The 18,323-nt window shown below is 37.1% G+C and overlaps 1 protein-coding gene across 1 annotated transcript in view; it reads left to right on the forward strand.

The window, feature by feature from the left end:
* The first annotated feature begins 2,584 nt into the window (after nt 1-2,584).
* LOC150106256 (protein MMS22-like) overlaps nt 2,585-18,323 on the forward strand; it is a 111,639-nt gene continuing 95,900 nt past the window's right edge. Inside the window, exon 1 of the mRNA XM_090392278.1 lies at nt 2,585-2,806. The gene's annotated coding sequence lies outside the window, so the exon portion shown is untranslated. The remainder of the gene's footprint in view (nt 2,807-18,323) is intronic.

An 18,323-nucleotide genomic window follows, 5' to 3' on the forward strand; every position in this document is an offset into this window, starting at 1 on the left:
CACTGTGTAAACTCTGGCTATTTTGAATTCGAAGGTAAACTATATAAACTGTTCAAAGGATTAGCTATGGGAAGCCCACTCTCTCCTATATTAGTGAACATTTTTTTCGAGGATTTTGAACAATAGGCAATCTCCTTTTTTAGTTTAAAACCAAGAATTTGGCTTAGATATGTGGACGATATATTCCTCATATGGGAGCATGGTATTGAGAATCTTCACAGGTTTCTCAACCATTTAAACAACCTCCATCCGGATATAAAATTGACCATGGAGATTGAAGAAAATAGTTCCCTCTGTTTCCTTGATGTTAAACTCACCAATACGCCTGAATCAATAAAAGTCTCTATATTTAGAAAGCCAACACACACGGACAGATATTTGAATGCAACCTCACATCACCATCCAGCGCAAAAGTTGGGTATTATATCAACTCTTGCGAATCGTGCAAGATCTGTACTGTTAGATGAAGAAAAACTTAAAAAAGAACTACAACATCTTAAATGGACCTTTAAAAGTAATGGCTACTCTTTAAAAAGTGTCAACAAACAATTATCCCACGGTCAACATAGCAACGCAGAGACACAGAACGACTCCAAAGGTTATATCTCCTTGCCATATATCAGCACACTATCCAAAAAACTGAGTAGAATCTTAAAGAAATTCAACATACATATGTTCTTCACGACTCTTCCAACAATAAGATCAAGTTTCAGCAAATATAAACAATCTCACAACCTTCTACAATTTCCAGGTGTATACAAAGTAACATGTAAGTGCGGAAAATCTTACTATGGCCAAACGGAGAAATCTATTCTCCTACATCTCGAGGAGCACCAGAGAGACATTGCTTATAAGAGAACCAGCGCAACTGCCCTGTCAGGCCGTGTCCTGTTTTCAATAAACACGAACAACGAAAGCCGCCAGCATGAAGTAAATTGGACTACAACTTCAAACCTACACATTTGCCATGATGAGGTAGAACCCCGCATTGTAGAGTCAAAAGAAATCACCTTTGACTCTCTTCATATGAACATTAATCTCAGCTATAATTTGCCTGACTCTTTCAGCTCTACTATCAGATACTGGAGATCGCGTGGTTCCACACACGCACAAATGTACAACAATAGATCTTTAACACGGACTATAGCACAAGTTCATAACTGTAATTTACAGTCGAATATCATAACTTTATAATTGTATAGCTTTAGAGTGTCTCAATGTTTATTTCAGTGTCTTTTAATATCTTTCTATGTTCTTAACGCCTGATGAAGTCAATCTCGACGAAACATGTTGCGTTTTCAAATAAATCTCAATTTGTTATAATTCTCGGGTTTTTATTCAGTGTATATTAAAAATGAATATATATATATATATATATATATATATATATATATATATATATATATATATATATATATATATATATATATATATATATATATATATATATATATATATATATAATATATATATATATATATATATATATATATATATATATTATATATAAAATCAGCTAACGCCTTTTTTATTCCCGTATACGGGGAGTAGGCCATTTAGCCCTATCTAACTTTTGGAGACTGAGTGGGCAGTTCATTCTCCACTGGTACCAATCATAGATAGATGGCCCAAGGCTATCACTAATTAAGCGGTACACAATGAAGAGAGACGGCTCAAATGTGCCGCCGCCATCACGTGGTCCCTAACCCTAACACAATATATTTAATGTCTGAAAATAATGTGGGTTTTACGGTCGATTTTCTTGAGTTTACGGGACGAAAAACCCGCTTGCCCGTGCCAGAGATTGACTAACTCGGGAACCGTTCGAAAAAAAGGCTTAGAAAAAATTTCCTCTAGTCGCCGACTAGACTTGAATGCAGTCAAGCGCCGTTGTATGCAAATGCTACATGCACTGAGCTACACAGGCTTATTATTATTATTATTATTATTATTCCTGATACCTCCAAGGAGTCCGAAGACTCATCGTGGGAGGACATCTACAACTGTCTCTACACCTAACCTCTACTACGAATCATCTCCATCAACGCCATCTACCTCCCACTTCCAACACCACCACAGCTAGTAATTTTTGTCTGTAAATTGCGTGTGTTCTGAAGGGCCGATTTGTATGTATGCGGGATGAAAAACCCGAGTTTTCGGGAGAAAAAACCCTGCTACCTCCATATGAGATCGGCTAACTCACCTTCGATTGAAATCGACCAGATAAAGATTCCTCCCGTCGCGACGAGAATCGAACTTAGGCCTATTCCAATCGAAGGGCGCAATGTACCGTCGTTCTTCCAATTGCGCTACGGAGGCGCTTATAAACAAACAAAATCAGCTAACGCCTTTTATTCTCTTATTGCTTAAAATGGGCCTCGCCTACTCGTATAGGGAGTAGGTGAGGCCGTTTTTAAGCCCTAAATGGTTTTAATTGGTATCAGAAAGTCCCAAGTGACTAAAAAAAATGGTGACAACTCCTTTTTGTGGAATCAAAGCCATTATTGCAATTTAGGAAAAATGACACGAGAAGTCGCTGTTTCCAGATGTGTTACGCGCGAAATATAATATGCTGGTGTAAGTGTAATGTGGTTCTGAGTTTTTGGTGTGTTATGTTCCTCAGTGTATATGTATTAAGTAGATATTTTATGGCTAATTAAAAGATAGAAAGTTAAGACATTCACTATAAAAATGCTCATCGAATGCTGACTTGAAATGAACTTCCAAAAGGAGTGACTTGATACATTCCTGACATGAGTCTATCCTAGATAGCCCTTGTGTTTTATTGTATATATTACAATAGAAGGTATGAAAAACCTCTCTCTCCTTGGCTCCGGCATTCTGATGCCATATATAGTAATATAATATATTTTTCATAAAACTATATGAAATCAAATGGATTTGTATAGAGTTGTTCGTAAGAAAATGAATCTTATTCTTCAACCCTTTTATCTAGCAATTTTGTAAACTTGGTTTTAAACCTTTTTCCCAAATAAGCAAACAAGCACGTAAGCCAAGTTTGCCCTGAAGTATTTTCAGGTGGTTGTCTCAGACCTGAAAAACTTCAGTCGCGAACTTGGTTTACATACTTATTTGCTTACTTGGGAAAAAAGGATTAAAACCAAGTTTACAAAATTGTTTGGTATCTTTAACGTATAGTATACCCAAGGTAAAAAACTTTCTACATTTTATATATATATATATATATATATATATATATATATATATATATATATATATATATAATGTTATATAAAAAAAAAAAATATATATATATATATATGTTGATTTGGTTCCATTAAAGAACAGAACATGGAGAAACAGAACAATGAAAGAACAGAACTGTGACAAAACAGAACCATGACAAATCAGAACAGGGGAAAAATAAAACATTTATTATTTTTTATTATTATAATTATTGTTTATTATTGTCGTATCTCTATATGTTGTATAGATTTTTAATCACTGCAGGTTGTCCATTCAGCATAAAAACATCAATGTATAGTTCTACAACATTTAAATGAGCAAATCCTTCACAGACCCCCCCCCCGTGGGCGGGGGTCTGTGAAGGACTTTTGTCAATACTTATCCGGATGTACGGAATAATGGGATGAAACATTTTCGTTCTATCAAAAATACAAATAAACTGTTGCCAACATTTCCAAGAATACTAAGTAATTACAGGGGTACTTCTTAAGAACTGATTTTCCTATCCCAGAGAAGTATGCTGACCTCATTTTGTATGATAGGGAGCTGATGACCCAGAAAGAATATTGGCAATTGGGAATGATGATCTGCTCTCAGAATTAGACAAGGATGTCATTTATGGAGACAGAACATTTGATAAAGCACCTAGCATGTTTTTTCAGCTGTATACATGGCATGCTAAGATTGGCAAATTCATATCCTCCATGTATTTATTTTCTTTTGCAAAAAAAGAATATGGATACATACAACAGAATGTTTACCATATTGCAACAATTGGTGCCCAATATAACACCCCAAAAGATTCTGCTGGACTTTGAAAATGTATGTCTGCTACTCAAGTTGATTTTCCACAAGCAGAAGTAAAAGGGTGCTACTTTCACCCTTGCCAGAGTGTTATTAGGAAGATCAACAGTGTTGGCTTAAAGGAAGTGGACGAGTCATATTGACATGAAGTTGAAACTGAAGTCCCTACCTGCTCTCTTCTTTGTGCCAATAACAGATGTAAGAACTGTCTTTGACCAACTAGCTGCCACATTTCCAGATGAGGATAACTACAGTGAAGTGCTCGCATATTTCTTCTCGACCTATATCAAAGGAGTTGCAGGAAGATCACCTCTCTTTCCAATTAGAATATGGAATCATTTTGAGGCTGCTGCTGAGAGATGTCCTAAGACTACAAATTGTTGTGAAGGTTTTCACAATGCCTTAAACTCATTGTTTCATTGTAGTCACCAAGCATTTGAAACCTATTAGATGGATTAAGATAAGATATAGCTTGCCAGCGATTATTATTAGCCAATGCAGAAAAAAGAGGTATGAGACCCTTAGTAATCAAGTGGCAATAGTTGTGCAGAAATATCAAAATCAAGAAGATAAATTGAGGTTTTTATTCCGAATGGCTAATCTGCAGTGATTAAATTTTTTTTTATATATATTTCTTTTATATTTTGTTTTATATAGATATTTCATTAATAAATAGATATGACACAAATAATTGTTTTATTTTTTCCCCTGTTCTGCAGTGATTACATTTATATATATATATATATATATATATATATATATATATATATATTTTTTTTTTTGTTTTATAAAATATTTAAAAGGGGAAATAAAGCTGTTTGTTCCAATGATACAACTACTCTGTACACCTTTTGTTTTATATACATATTTCATTAATAAATAGATAAGACATATTGAGATATGACACAATTAGAAGTTTTATTTTTCTCCCTGTTCTGTTTTGTCACTGATCTTTTTCCTCATTGCTCTGTTTTTTCATAGTTCTGTTTCTTCCGGTTACCATATAACATTATATATATAATGTTATATAAATATATATATATTTATAAAATTAACCCTTTCTGCCTTAGTGATTCCAATTGGAATCACTAATTGTCTTGGCTTTCGTAGCCCATATTACGTGGCGAATGATTCCAATTGGTATTGTGCGTTGTAGTTCCATTTCTTTAATAATATAATAAGTATGTATTGTTGGATCGTACTTCTTCCTAGTATTTGATCTGCCATCTTGTTTTAACTTTGTTTTTAAACAAGTAATTAGTTGCTGGTTGATTACTAATTTTAATATAGAGAAATTTATATTTTTAGACTGTGCCGCTCTATATCTAGATTAGTCTATTGGAATATAGTGGAACCAACCAATAACTAATTTTTTTTATAGTGACTTTATTTCTTATACAGGCCGAGTTTATCTCTTAATTTTAAGGCTCCCGCTAGGTCCGATAATTTTATGAACGGTGCAATAAACAAGATTCAGGCAAACACAAATTTAAAATCAATAAAACAAAACATTTAATTCAGGGTTATATAATATACACTTAAGTTCAACTTTGACAAGAAAATAATATAAATATCTTAGCATACAGGTCACATCATGTTAAAGATACCAAGTAATTTTAAACCTGGTTTTACTCCATTTTTTCCCAAGTAAGCAAACAGACAAAACGTCAAGTTTGCGCCTGCAATATATGCAAGACTAGCTAATCCCATAGGTAGTGCAAGATCAAGGCAACTCGTGGTAGAAGTGGAGCAAGCTCTGATCACTAATCTTAATATTTACCCTTAATGCCAAAACACATCTCCAAGAAGGGGATGTATGATGTTTTGTATTAAAGGCAAGGGGCCACTACCCAGACCGGTTTCGACCTTTATTGAGGTCTCATCAGTGGGAGCCAGGCTAGAAATACCAAGATTTAGTAATGCAGAGCTTGTAAGAATTTTACCAAAATGAGTTACCATAAGGTGTTATAACCTTATTAAATAAAAATCTCAGGAGGAGATATAGATGTAGAAAGTATTTTTAACTTGGGTATAGTTATGTTAAAGATACCAAGTAATTTTTAATGTTGTCTGTTTGTCTGTTTGCTTACTTGGGAAAAAATGGAGTAAAACCAGGTTTAAAATTACTTGGTATCTTTAACATAACTATACCCAAGTTAAAAATACTTTCTACAGGTCACATCATCTTATAAATTCAATCTATGATTACTCTGCTGTCAAACTTACAGCTTTCACAACATTGAATTAACTTCTAATAGAGTTCAATATCACAAAATCTCTTAATAACAATTTTTACTATTATCATACAGTCAGCAAAGTCTCAATACATTAATGGTGGCAACAACTGCTTCACAAGTATTCACTTTCATACTTCTTACTTCAGCTGATTTCAGCAAAAAACATTATAGTTAATGTGGAGAATAAAGGAGGAATCACACATAAATTTCTGTACTGAAGTATCACATAAATGGACAGTTCTTACCGTGTAAATCCTTTGCTCATCAATTTCACTATGGGCACACTTAATAACTGTATTTATTTCGCACACTATGGCAGCACTAATTAGAATAAATCTTCTCAAGGATAACTGCACTTTTAATGGTTGCACTTTACATGTATGGATGTATTTGGATAAAGGAAAATGCTCATTCCTTCCTTAACACTATTTGATTAATTCAGCACTGTTAAAGTTCCATGAAACTAATGCAACATGCAGTAATTCTTTAACTTCTAGAATTATTCTCAGTTGCCTAATACTTTCCCGTAATTTAATTGCTTAATTACAGCACTAAGGTTCTAGTTACAGCAATCCTTTGCATTCCTTTTCTGCTACTCCGTATTTTCCTCGTCTGCCTGTGCTATACTAAAATGCTCTCCTATCCTGAGTGGTCCGTCCTGATAAAGAAAAAAGAGCCCGGTTGATAACCTGATATGGCTTGATGGATAACAGTCCCATGGACTTCGATCCCTTAATCGGTATGAAATAGTCGTGTATTAAATGTTAGCAAGCACCTGGCTCACCCTATTTAGGGTTGTACGGAGGCACCAGAATCGATAAGCCTATTTCAGCTTTTGGGCGCTTATGTTTCCACCTATCGTGTTCGTCATAATTAGATGACTCTTGAATGAGTTGATTTGGATGAACAGCTGCTTTGGCAAAATAAACAGCAGCACTGTTATGGAGGAAAGTGGGAATATCTGGAATATCGGCATCGCGATGTAAGAGAGCATTTCTGACAAACCACAGAGCGTTGAAGATCATACGGAGGCACTTGTTTTGAATAACTTGTAGCTTTTTGATGTTAGTGGGGGAAGTGTGACCCCAGGCTGGCGATCCGTAAGTTAACGATGGTCTGATAATTGTTTTGTAGATCTGTAGTTTGTTTTCAGTGCTGACTTGACTTCTTCTATTGAGGAGAGAATAGAGTTGTACAATTGCAGAGTTTGCTTTTTTGCATGCATAAACTATGTGGGAGTTAAAGTTTAAAAGGTTATCAAGTTAGCCTAGATATTTGGTGCTAGATCTCCATGGGATGGCTGTGTTAAAAAGTTTAACTTCTCCAAAGTGAGATGCTTGTCTTCTTGTGAAGAGAATGGCAGTGCTTTTATCGGCATTTACAGATATTCTCCATTTTCTGAACCAGTCCTCTAAATTTGTTTCTACAGTTTGTAAGCGCTGAGTAGCTATATTAGGCCTGAGAGATCTGCTAAGAATTGCCATATCATCCGCATAACTAGCTATAGTGGTTAGTGATGTGCTAGGAACATCAGAAACAAAGATGTTAAAAAGCAGCGGTGAGAGCAGCGAGCCTTGAGGGACACCAGCAGTGATTTTTTCCAGTGAGGATCTAATTCCACGCAACTTGACCTGAATTTTATGGTCCTTTAGAAAAGAGTTAATAATTTTGGTAAGATAAAGAGGGATGTTGGCTGCAATTAATTTATAGATGAGACCTTTGTGCCACACCTTATCGAAAGCTTTGGCAACATCTAGAAAGATAGCTCCTGTGTGCTGTTTCCAGTTAAAGCCTGTAGTGATGAACTCAGTCAGTCTGTGAATTTGCTGTGTAGTGCTATGTCCGGTACGGGAACCAAATTGTTTTTTCGGAATTATGTTATTTTTATTCACCTCCTCATTAAGTCGGTTGAGAATGACTCTTTCTGCGATTTTTCCTAGGTATGATAGAAGACTGATAGGTCTATAGCTCTGGCATCTGAGGTGCCTTACCAGGCTTGAGAATAAGGAATATATCAGCTTGTTTCCAGGGGAAATAATTAATTTTCATAAAATGAGGGGAAATAATTAATTTTCAGAATTGCATTAATAATGACTACTAAATGCATGACAGCTTTGTGTGGGAGAGCTTTAATTGTTTTGTTGGTAATTTCCTCTGGACCAGGGGCTTTTTTGTTTTTAAGCTTCTTAATGATTGAATAGACCTCTTTAGGTGAGGTGGGACAGAAATTTTCACAGCTACAAGGTTGCTGAAGCACAGAGCATACCCGACGATGTATTTTTTCTATGAAGACTAGATCCGCTTGTGCATAATTAGGACGGCACTGAAGTTGGAGAGCCTCAACGAAAGCTTCTGCTTTTTCGTTATCTCTGTAAACAAGACCTCTTTCTCCATGAATGGGCTGGATGTTAGAGCGATCTGTACGGAGAGCTTTAGTCAACTTCCACAGAGAATTATCTTCAGTTTTGAGAGAGCAGAGTTTTCTTTCTCATTGCTGGTTTCTGTGATCTTTTAAAGCGTAACGGACTAGGTTGGACGCTCTATTACTTCTCGACAGTCTTGCGGAGATAGCGTGTTGTGATAGCGGCGTCTGAGCCTATTTTGTTCCTGATCAGAGCAAGGATTTCTGCAGAAAGTAAGTTAACTTGAGCTGGGGGGGAAATAGAGCAAGCTGCGGATAAGCCAGCGTGTATTTTACATTCAAGATTGTTGACTGCCGCATCAATTTCTTCACGGGTGGAGATAGTAGGTACTGAGTCTATGATAGTGTTCATTTTACCCTTGAATTTTGCAAAGTTAGTGTGGGATTGGCTGGGAATGAGCTCAGGCTCCTCCCCTAAACTTAAGAGTACTGGTATGTGATCTGAGCTTAGCTCGTCAACCACTTAAAGTCGGAATTGATAAGAAATATTGTTAAAAATAGCAATATCCAAAACATCAGATCTGCCGATCGCTCCGTAATGTGTTGGCTCAATCGGGCCTGCAATAACAATATTTCTCTTCAAGGCAAAGTTGTAGAGGATCATTCCGTTGTTACAACTCTTGCTGTTCCATAAAGGATGCTTGGAATTAAGATCTCCTGCTACAATTGTTGCTTCATTTGTATCTAGTAGCTGAGAGAGATCAGAGGGGAGTAGAGGTTTGCCAGGGGGGTTGTATACAGAATAAATCCTTAAGCTGCCTGCATTGTTGGTATGAATTTCTATGCCTGTCTCTTCGAGGTTAGATGTATTAATCTTCTTAATCTCATTATAGCGAATGTTTCTTCTGACAAAGATGGCAGTGCCTCCACCTCTGGCATTAAGTCTGTCATTTCTAAGTAATGAGTAGTTTCTGAGTTTGGGATTATCGCAGGGACGTAGGTGAGTCTCGTTAATGAGGAGAATATCAATTTGCAAATGATCTGCAAGTTCCTGTAATTCCAAAATTTTGCTGTTGAGACCGTTTGCATTCCAGAATATTATCTGCATGGAATTTGATGTTGAAGCCGGATTAGTCATTAATCATGGAGAAGATGACTTGAGTATTCCTAAGGAATTTGTTGGTGTCGGCCTGGCTTGGATTTGTTTTGCTGAAGGCCATTAGCATCTCCCCTAGTGAGGCAGCGAGAATTGCTGAAGAATTTTGACTGCAAGTTGCAGGGAGTACCTCAGTGTTACTCGAGGAAACCACGGAAGCATATGATTTATCTGGTGTAACTTTTCGCGCTTTGATTTCAGGCACAGGTCTCACAATATTTTTCTGAGTGGGCTGGATTAACTCCTTTCTAGGCTTTTGAAGGTTGGATGGGTGGAGAGAACAACCCTTGTAATTAGCAGGATGTGGGCCACTGAGTTCGCACATTTAGCAGGTGGTGTCTTTGGCTTGACGCAAGTGTGCAAGGGATGGTTGCCACTGCACTTCACACACTTTTAGTCTGCTCTGCATAACATTTGCGCATGCCCAAATTTTTGGCAGCGATGGCATTGACCAGCCGATGCCTTTCTTCTCAGTGGTTCGGTCTTGATGACCAAGTTGCAGACTATTCTAAGATCATAAATTTCTCTCTGATCTTTACTGATCTCTACTAAGACCAGAGGCATGGGGCGCTTGTCTGCTCGATACATTCGAGAAATCTTGATCGGCTCCAAGCCTTGTGATCTAAGGTCAGTAGCTATTTCTTCTGATGTTATGTTTTCTACCAAACCTCTGATCAGTACCTTGAGGTTCTTTTCACTTTTAAGTTGGTAGGTATGGTATGGAAATTTATGATCGTCCATAAGTCTGGTGAGCTGGCGGTAGTCCGTTGTTCCTTCAGGCTGTATGCGGACTCCATCATCTGTGTTTTTGGCTGATGAGAACTTGATGTTATTTTTCTTTATTGTCTCTGCAAGCAACGACCATTTTTCCTTAGATCGCAAGACTACTGGTGGGATCCTCTCTTTGGGCTGTGTCGGTATATTTGTCTCTGTTCTTGCACTAGATTGTGCTGATGTATCCATTTGAGGTACAATTTCAGGTTCTGTAGCAAGAGACTCTTTCTTTCTCTTCTTTCTGCTGACTTCCTGGTAATCATTAGAATCTATGTCAGTTGTTGTAGCGGAGGAATTGATGCTGTCATCAATTCCTCCGCTACAACGCCTCTGAATTGAGGCGAGGAGAAAGTTCGGAGGTTTGAGGGTCTTCTGTCTCAACCTCCATAATCTGATGAACTTCTACCTTTCCTGGCCATTTTGTGTGTAAAATGTTACCAATTTGCCGAAAGATAGCTAGAAGTTCTTTGAAAGAGAGATCCTCATATGGTGAATCCATAATTAAATCTAGAGTTGAAGTAGGGGAAGGACCTGCCTTGTCCCTTCAACCACCGAATGCTGCACAGGGCGGGGAACAGGAGAGGGCCTGGAAAATGTTTTTGAAGATAAAAATAAAAGTCTTACCTGCTCTGATGATCGAGCACACTGTTGATGCTATAGGAGAACATCAAACAATCACTATTTTAATTTTAATGTTGAAAGGAACTCTGAACTAATCATTAAAAACAAAATTTAATCACTGCTGTAATACTACAAGTAGCACTGATAAACACGTCTGTACTGAATGAAACCAAAACCAAAAACCCAAGATGTAATCAAGAGCCCCGGTTTTCTCCGCTCTTAGCTTATATACCTCCCTTCTATTTTCCCACCAAAATGTTTCTTGTGCGCTTGTTTATGTCAAATTCCTTCTCTCAGTTCAATACAATATCTTGCTGTTCACGCATGTGCCAGCTATTTCTCGCCCGTCTCCATAGTGACAAACAATAAAATAAAAACAGAAGTATTGCATAACATTATACCTTTACACACTGGTAATAATTAATAAAAACTAAAATATTATAATTCACATAAGGTATATTAAGCATATATATACAGTTTCTCATAATATCAAATTAGGAATAATCAAAATAGTGATATTTCAATACAGAGTTCTATTATTGCTAACACATTTCAAATTAATTAACAAAACTTAATAAATAAACTCAAGGCAATTACATGAATAATAATTTATAACAAGAGATTTACATGAAATAATATTTACAAATGTAGCCTTTGGAATGGTGGATTATGTTGGATTCTGAAAGGAATATTAATAATTTAAATTTCTCTTCATTCAGAATCCAACAGTATTATACGTATAAATCTTACCAATATCGGTTTTTATGACTTAGTAGAATAATATGTATACATTGGATTATAGAGTGTAAGCTCAGAAGTTGAATATTTGTTACCAGAATATAATGATTCCATATGGAATCAGTCAGTCAGAATTCCTATCCTGAAATGTATTTTTCATCAAAATACTTGATACTCTTGCTTTTTTAGACCTAAAGACAAAATAAATAGAAAGAAAAATTTTTTTCGCTTGGAAAAAAAAATTCAGGTTAGAAAGGGTGTTGAATTTCTTCAAAATCCTAGATAGTTTTGGGGTAAGAGAGCTGATAAATGGTAACTGTATATGAGTGATAGGGTTGGAATTATCTTCTTGTCAAGGTTGTTGGCGTGGTCTCAAACGTTTAGTGATGTTATGAGACGAATATCCATTATTTATTGTTGACTGTTGTTCACGCTATAACAACAATCTAAGCTACAATTTGCCTAATTCCCATAGCGCAGTAATCCAATACTGGAGCTCTAAAATTAGCTGTCACACACATTCAACTCATGTCAACAGTAGCACGTAGTCACCTATTCAAATATGACTGTTACTATTCTGTTTCTTTTATTAAGCTGGAAAGTCCATGTTTTTTACCTTGTTATTTTTATAAGTCTTATGTTATTTCTTTCTCACCTGAAGAAGTCAGGTGAAACCAATGAAACTAGTTGTGATTTATTAAAGGTTTTTGTTATACTTTCTCGGGTTCTAGTCGATTAAATTTTACTTTTTTAAATGTATACATCCTGAGTCAATCCTAATTACAACAATATATATATACATATGTATAAATTATATATATATATATATATATATATATATATATATATATATATATACACTAGGGGGGGGCTCAGATGCCTACAGCTCCCCCTCCCAGAGTTCTGGACTGGTTGTCCGGTTCTCCTTGAATTTTGAAGACTCGACAGGGGGTTCCTACCCCTACTGTGCCCAAACCCTGAGTTGCGGACTGGTAGGCCAGTTCTCGAATTCTGATGACTCGAATTTTGAAAACGGAAAAGCCCCCCCCCCCCCCCCCAATTCTGGACTGGTTGGCTGGTTCTCCTTGAATTCTGATGACTGTGGAAAGGGGTGTTCCACCCCTCTGGTGCCCCCCCCCCCCCGAGTTTTGGACTGGTAGGCCAGTTCTCCTTGAATTCTGATGATTCCAATTTTGAAGACTCGAATGGGGGGTAGGCGCTCCCCTGGTGCTTACCCCCCCCCTGAGTTCTGGACTGGTAGGCCAGTTATCCTTGAATTCTGATGACTCGAATTTTGAAGAGTTGACACTCAGGGTAGCCCCTGAGTTTCAAAATGTTTCAAATTACTTGACAAGAAACATTACAAAAAAGCTTATCATTTTATATTATATGTTATATTATGTGGTTAATTCTGATCTCATAACCTGCAAGAAAATCTAGTGCAATTAATCCAAAAGAGGAAGAAGAGCATGAATTAAGTGATTATTCAAGATTAAATAGAATACTCATTGTAATGGGTATAATAATATCAGTTAATTCTATAATTATATTACTTGAAGTTATGATAGTTTGAATTTATTTTTCAGAGAAATTATATAGGAATATAGTGAAAAATGAGAATAGGAAACATAACTAATGCATTAATCAATGAAGCTGGTATATGGAATAAGAGAGAAATTAGTCATCAAATTCCTGACATGTACCCTCAAGGGGTGTACAGGAAATGGTATTACTAATTGAAAAACTTACATTATTACTAACTTACTATCTATCAACTGTATCAATCAACTTATATCTTTGTGTTCCTCTGGGATTTTTCCTGCCAACCTAGCAGATAACACTTGTTTTGCTAATCTTTACTCTTCTAAGTGACCATGCCACCTGAGATTAGCTCCGCTAACACATTCCTGGATGCTAACAATGTCAAGTTCTTTCCAAATATCATTGTTTTTAATATGATATTGCTATTGATATCATCTATTGACACCCCCTAATCTTTCTCAGAACTCTCATATCCGCAGTCTCTAGTCTTGAGTCAAGCATTTTATTTCTAACCTAGCTCTCAGATCTATGTTAAAATTGGTTTGAACACTGCCTTGTGTACAGCTAATTTAGTGTATTGACTAATTTCTCTCTTATTTCATATAAATTTCTTCAGTTGACTTCCTACTATACCAGCTTTGTTAATTCTATTGTCTATTTCCATATTTAATTTACCATCTGCACTAAAATTCGTGCCTAAGTAATTGAAATGTTTTGCTTGTTCTGTAGGTACTCAAATTCCTATTTGAGTACCTACAGAAATGTAATTTGAAATGCCTATTTTCATTGTCTTTGGCTTGTTATTGCTGACCTTCATACCAAATCTATTACAGCAGTTATTTAATTTAGTGAGGAAATTTTGCAGACTTGTACCAGATTTATTTAGAAGTATAACATCATCTGCATAAAGTAAAGAGATGAGATTAACACCTCCAATTTTGATATCAGGTTGAATACCACTTTCCTTCATAATGTGATCCATATAGATAATGAATAACAGAGGGGATAATGTACACCCTTGTTTGATACCAGATTTAACACAAAACCATCTTCTTGTACTTCCTTCAATTCTAACTGCTGACTAACAACTCAAATAAAGACTAATTATTGCTTGATATAACTGTAGCGTTTTGAATAGCGTTTTTCTTGGCACCTTGTCATATGCCTTTTGCCGGTCTATAAAACTTAAATACAGATCTTTATCATTACTATTATTACATGACACCTCCAGGGAGTCAGAAGACTCATCGTGGGAGAGTACACTACTTCACTAAATACATCTCATCCTCTCCACTACTTAATTCTTTAACTACGACACTATGCCCATAAACGGTATTTTTTGTCTGTAAATTGTGTGTGTTTTGAAATCCAATTTGTCTGTACTAAGGATGAAAAACCCAACCCGACTTTCTGGGAGTCAAAACTCTGCTACCACCGTATGAGATTGGCTAATTCTCCTGCAACTGAGAAAAAGCCTATAGAAGGATTCTCCTCGTCGCAACAAAGATTAAACCCAGGTCTTTTCCAATTGAAGGGCACAGTATTCTGCTGTTCTTCCAATTCTGCTACATCGGCTAATATTATATTGTCACGATTTCTCGAGTATTTGTCGTAAAGTGAAAATCTGACCCTTGCAGCCTCTATTTGGTCTGAATCCAGCTTGTTCACTGACCTTCTCTTCCACAATCTTTCTCAATTGTTTTTCAAGTATACTTGCAAAAATTTTACTAGTCACACTCAGTAAGGAAACACCTCTGTAATTCTCACATTCAATTTTATTTCCCTTTTTGTATATGGGTACTATGAGAGCACTACTCCAATCATCTGGAATTTCTTCGTCTGAACTATGCAGTGCAGCCACTGTAACAGTTTTATACTTCATTACTTGAACATTTCTTGTCGAATATCATCTACTCCTACTGCCTTTCCAATTTCAGGCTATTGATGGCTTTTTGTACTTCAATTATGAAGTAGAAAAAGTCTCATTTTGTCTTATCTCATTCCATCTTTTATATTGTCTTCCAACTGATCCCTTCCCCACAGGTTTGTATTCAAAGATTTGTTTAGTGATTCTACTATTGTCCATTCTTTCAATGTGCTGTTTCCATTTCTATTTATAGTCGTGGATATATTCTATTATTGTTTGTTCATTCATTTCTCCGATGATTTCTTTATTTCTTTTATGATCAGTAAAGCTATGGTATTTCATCACGAGTTTTGAGAGAATGTGCTAAGGAACTGACAGTGGCCTTGACCTGGCTTTTCAATGAAATTCTGGCTGCAGGAAAGGTGCCCATGGAATGGAAGGAAGGTAAGATAGTGCCATTGCATAAGGGCAGTAGCAGACTGGAAGTGTCTAATTATAGGCCAGTTTTTGTGTCATCAGTAGTTAGTAAGAACTTGGAGAAAGTAGTGATGGACCATATACAGCATTGGGCAGATGAGGGTAGTGTTATCAGTGAGAGTCAACATGGATTTGTGAAGCGGTGCTCTTGTTTTAGCAATATGCCAGCCTTTTATGATAAAGTTATAAGAGCATTAGATGAGGGAAAGGCATATACTGCCATTTTCTTAGACTTATTAAAGGCATTTGACAGGGTACCACATGATAAGCTGATATTCAAGTTGCAGCACATGGGTCTGGATGTCAGATTGGTCAACTGGATTCAGGATTGGCTGTACTGAGACCTATATTGTTTAACCTTTATATCAATGACATTGTCCGTGGATTGCAAGGGGGATATTCAGTTGTTTGCAGAAGATGCGAAGCTGGAAAGGGTTATTAGTAATAGTGCAGATGTGGTAGCCCTGCATGAGGATTTGAATAAACTAGATAGATGGGCAAATGAATGGGGGTGTCAGTTTAATGCAGCAAAATGTAAGGTCTTCAGGTTTGGGACACATCGATGGGACGCTGCATACTCAATGGGAGGAGTTAAACTAGAGGAAGTAGGAGAGACAAGAGATCTGGGTTTGATGATCGATAGAAACCTGAAATTTAGGGGACATATTGCAAAGGTAGTGAAGGTAATGCAGAGGATTTCTGCAATAATGAGAAGGACTCTGACCTTCAGAGATAAAATGGTTATCATACCGTTGTATATGACTCTGATCAAACCACTTAGATCCCCAGGATTTGAAAGGGATAAATAACTGTGGAAAGGGTACAAAGATGGTGTCGGGTCTGTACAATGTTAACTATGAGGATCGTCTGAGGGAGTGTGGACTGCAAAGTTTTGTGGATAGAAAAAGGAGGGGTGATATTATTATTATTATTCAGGCCTTCATGGAGTCGAGACTCATCGTGGGAGGTCCTTCCTAAGAACATAAAGTCTGTCAAGACTCATCGAGGGGAGGTTCCCCCTAAGAAACACAAAGTCTATCATACCACTCCTTAAACTCATTGACCGTTCTCGTCCTCACCACTATCAGGCAATGCATTCCACGGCTCAACCACCCTCTATGCAAAGAAACCACTCCTCACCCTCTTGCTCACAGTTTCCTTTCTTAACTTCCAGGGATGGCCTCTTGTCATCACACCTTCCTGCTGTTCAACCAAGTGTCAACCCTGTAACCACCTCTCAACAGTTTAAAAGTCTCAATCATATCACCTCTCCTTCTTCTACCTGCCAAACTCTGCAGTCCACATTCCCTCAGCCGATTCTCATAACTATCCTTGTACAGTCCTGAGACCATCTTTGTCATTCGTCTTTGTATCTTTTCCACAGTTAATTTATCCCCTTCAAATCCTGGGGACCAAATCTGAGAACTATAGTCCAAGTGTGGTCTGATCAGAGACTTATACAACGGAATGATAACCCTCTTATATCTGCAGGTCAGTGTCCTTCTCAAATTGCAGAAATCCTCTGTGTTACCTTCACCACCTTTGCAATATGCCCCCCTAAACTTCAAGTTTCTATCAATCATCAACCCCCAGATCTCTTATCTCCCCAACTTCCTCCAGTATATCTCCTCCCATAGAGTATGCAGCATCCCATCGATGTTTCCCAAACCTCAAGACCTTACATTTTGCTGCATTAAACGGACACCCTCATTCATTTGCCCATCTATCTAGCTTATTCAAATCCTCTTGCAGGGCTACCACATCTGCACTATTACTAATAATCCTTCCCAGCTTCGCATCATCCGCAAACAACTGAATATCCCCTTGCAATCCACTGGCAACGTCATGGATATAAAGGTTAAACAATATAGGTCCTAGTACTGAGCCCTGTGGGACCCCACTTGTAACCTTCTGTCTCCATGAAACTGTCCCACCATACACAACTCTCAGATTTCTATTGGCCAATCTGACATCAGGACCCATGATTTGCAACTTAAAAATCAGCTTATCATGTGGCACCCTGTCAAATGCCTTTGCTAAGTCTAAGAAAATTGCATTATATGCTTTTCCCTCATCTAATGTTCTTGTAACTTTATTATAAAAGGCTGGCATATTGCTAAAACAAGAGCACCGCTTCACAAATCCATGTTGACTCTCACAGATAACATTTCCCTCATCTGCCCAGTGCTGTATACGGTCCCTCACTACTTTCTCCAAGATCTTAACAACTACTGATGGCACACAGACTGGTCTATAATTAGACACTTCCAGTCTGTTACCACCCTTATGCAATGGCACTATCTTACCTTCCTTCCATTCCCTGGGCACCTTTGCCGAAGCCAGACTTTCATTGAAAAGCCAGGTTAAAGGCACTGTCAGTTCCCTAGCACATTCTCTCAAAACTCGTGGTGAAATACCATCCAGTTCCAAAGCTTTATTGACATCCAGAGTTCTCAGTATCTGAAACACACTCTCCTCCTTTACCTCTAAACCTTGAACCTGCCCTATCCCTGTAGCATTAAAACAGACTCCTCCAGG

Source organism: Typopeltis vanoorti, chromosome 5, assembly GCF_054136105.1.
Source record: "Typopeltis vanoorti isolate ZY-2024b chromosome 5, IOZ_Tvanoo_1.0, whole genome shotgun sequence".
NCBI lineage: Eukaryota > Metazoa > Arthropoda > Arachnida > Uropygi > Thelyphonidae > Typopeltis > Typopeltis vanoorti.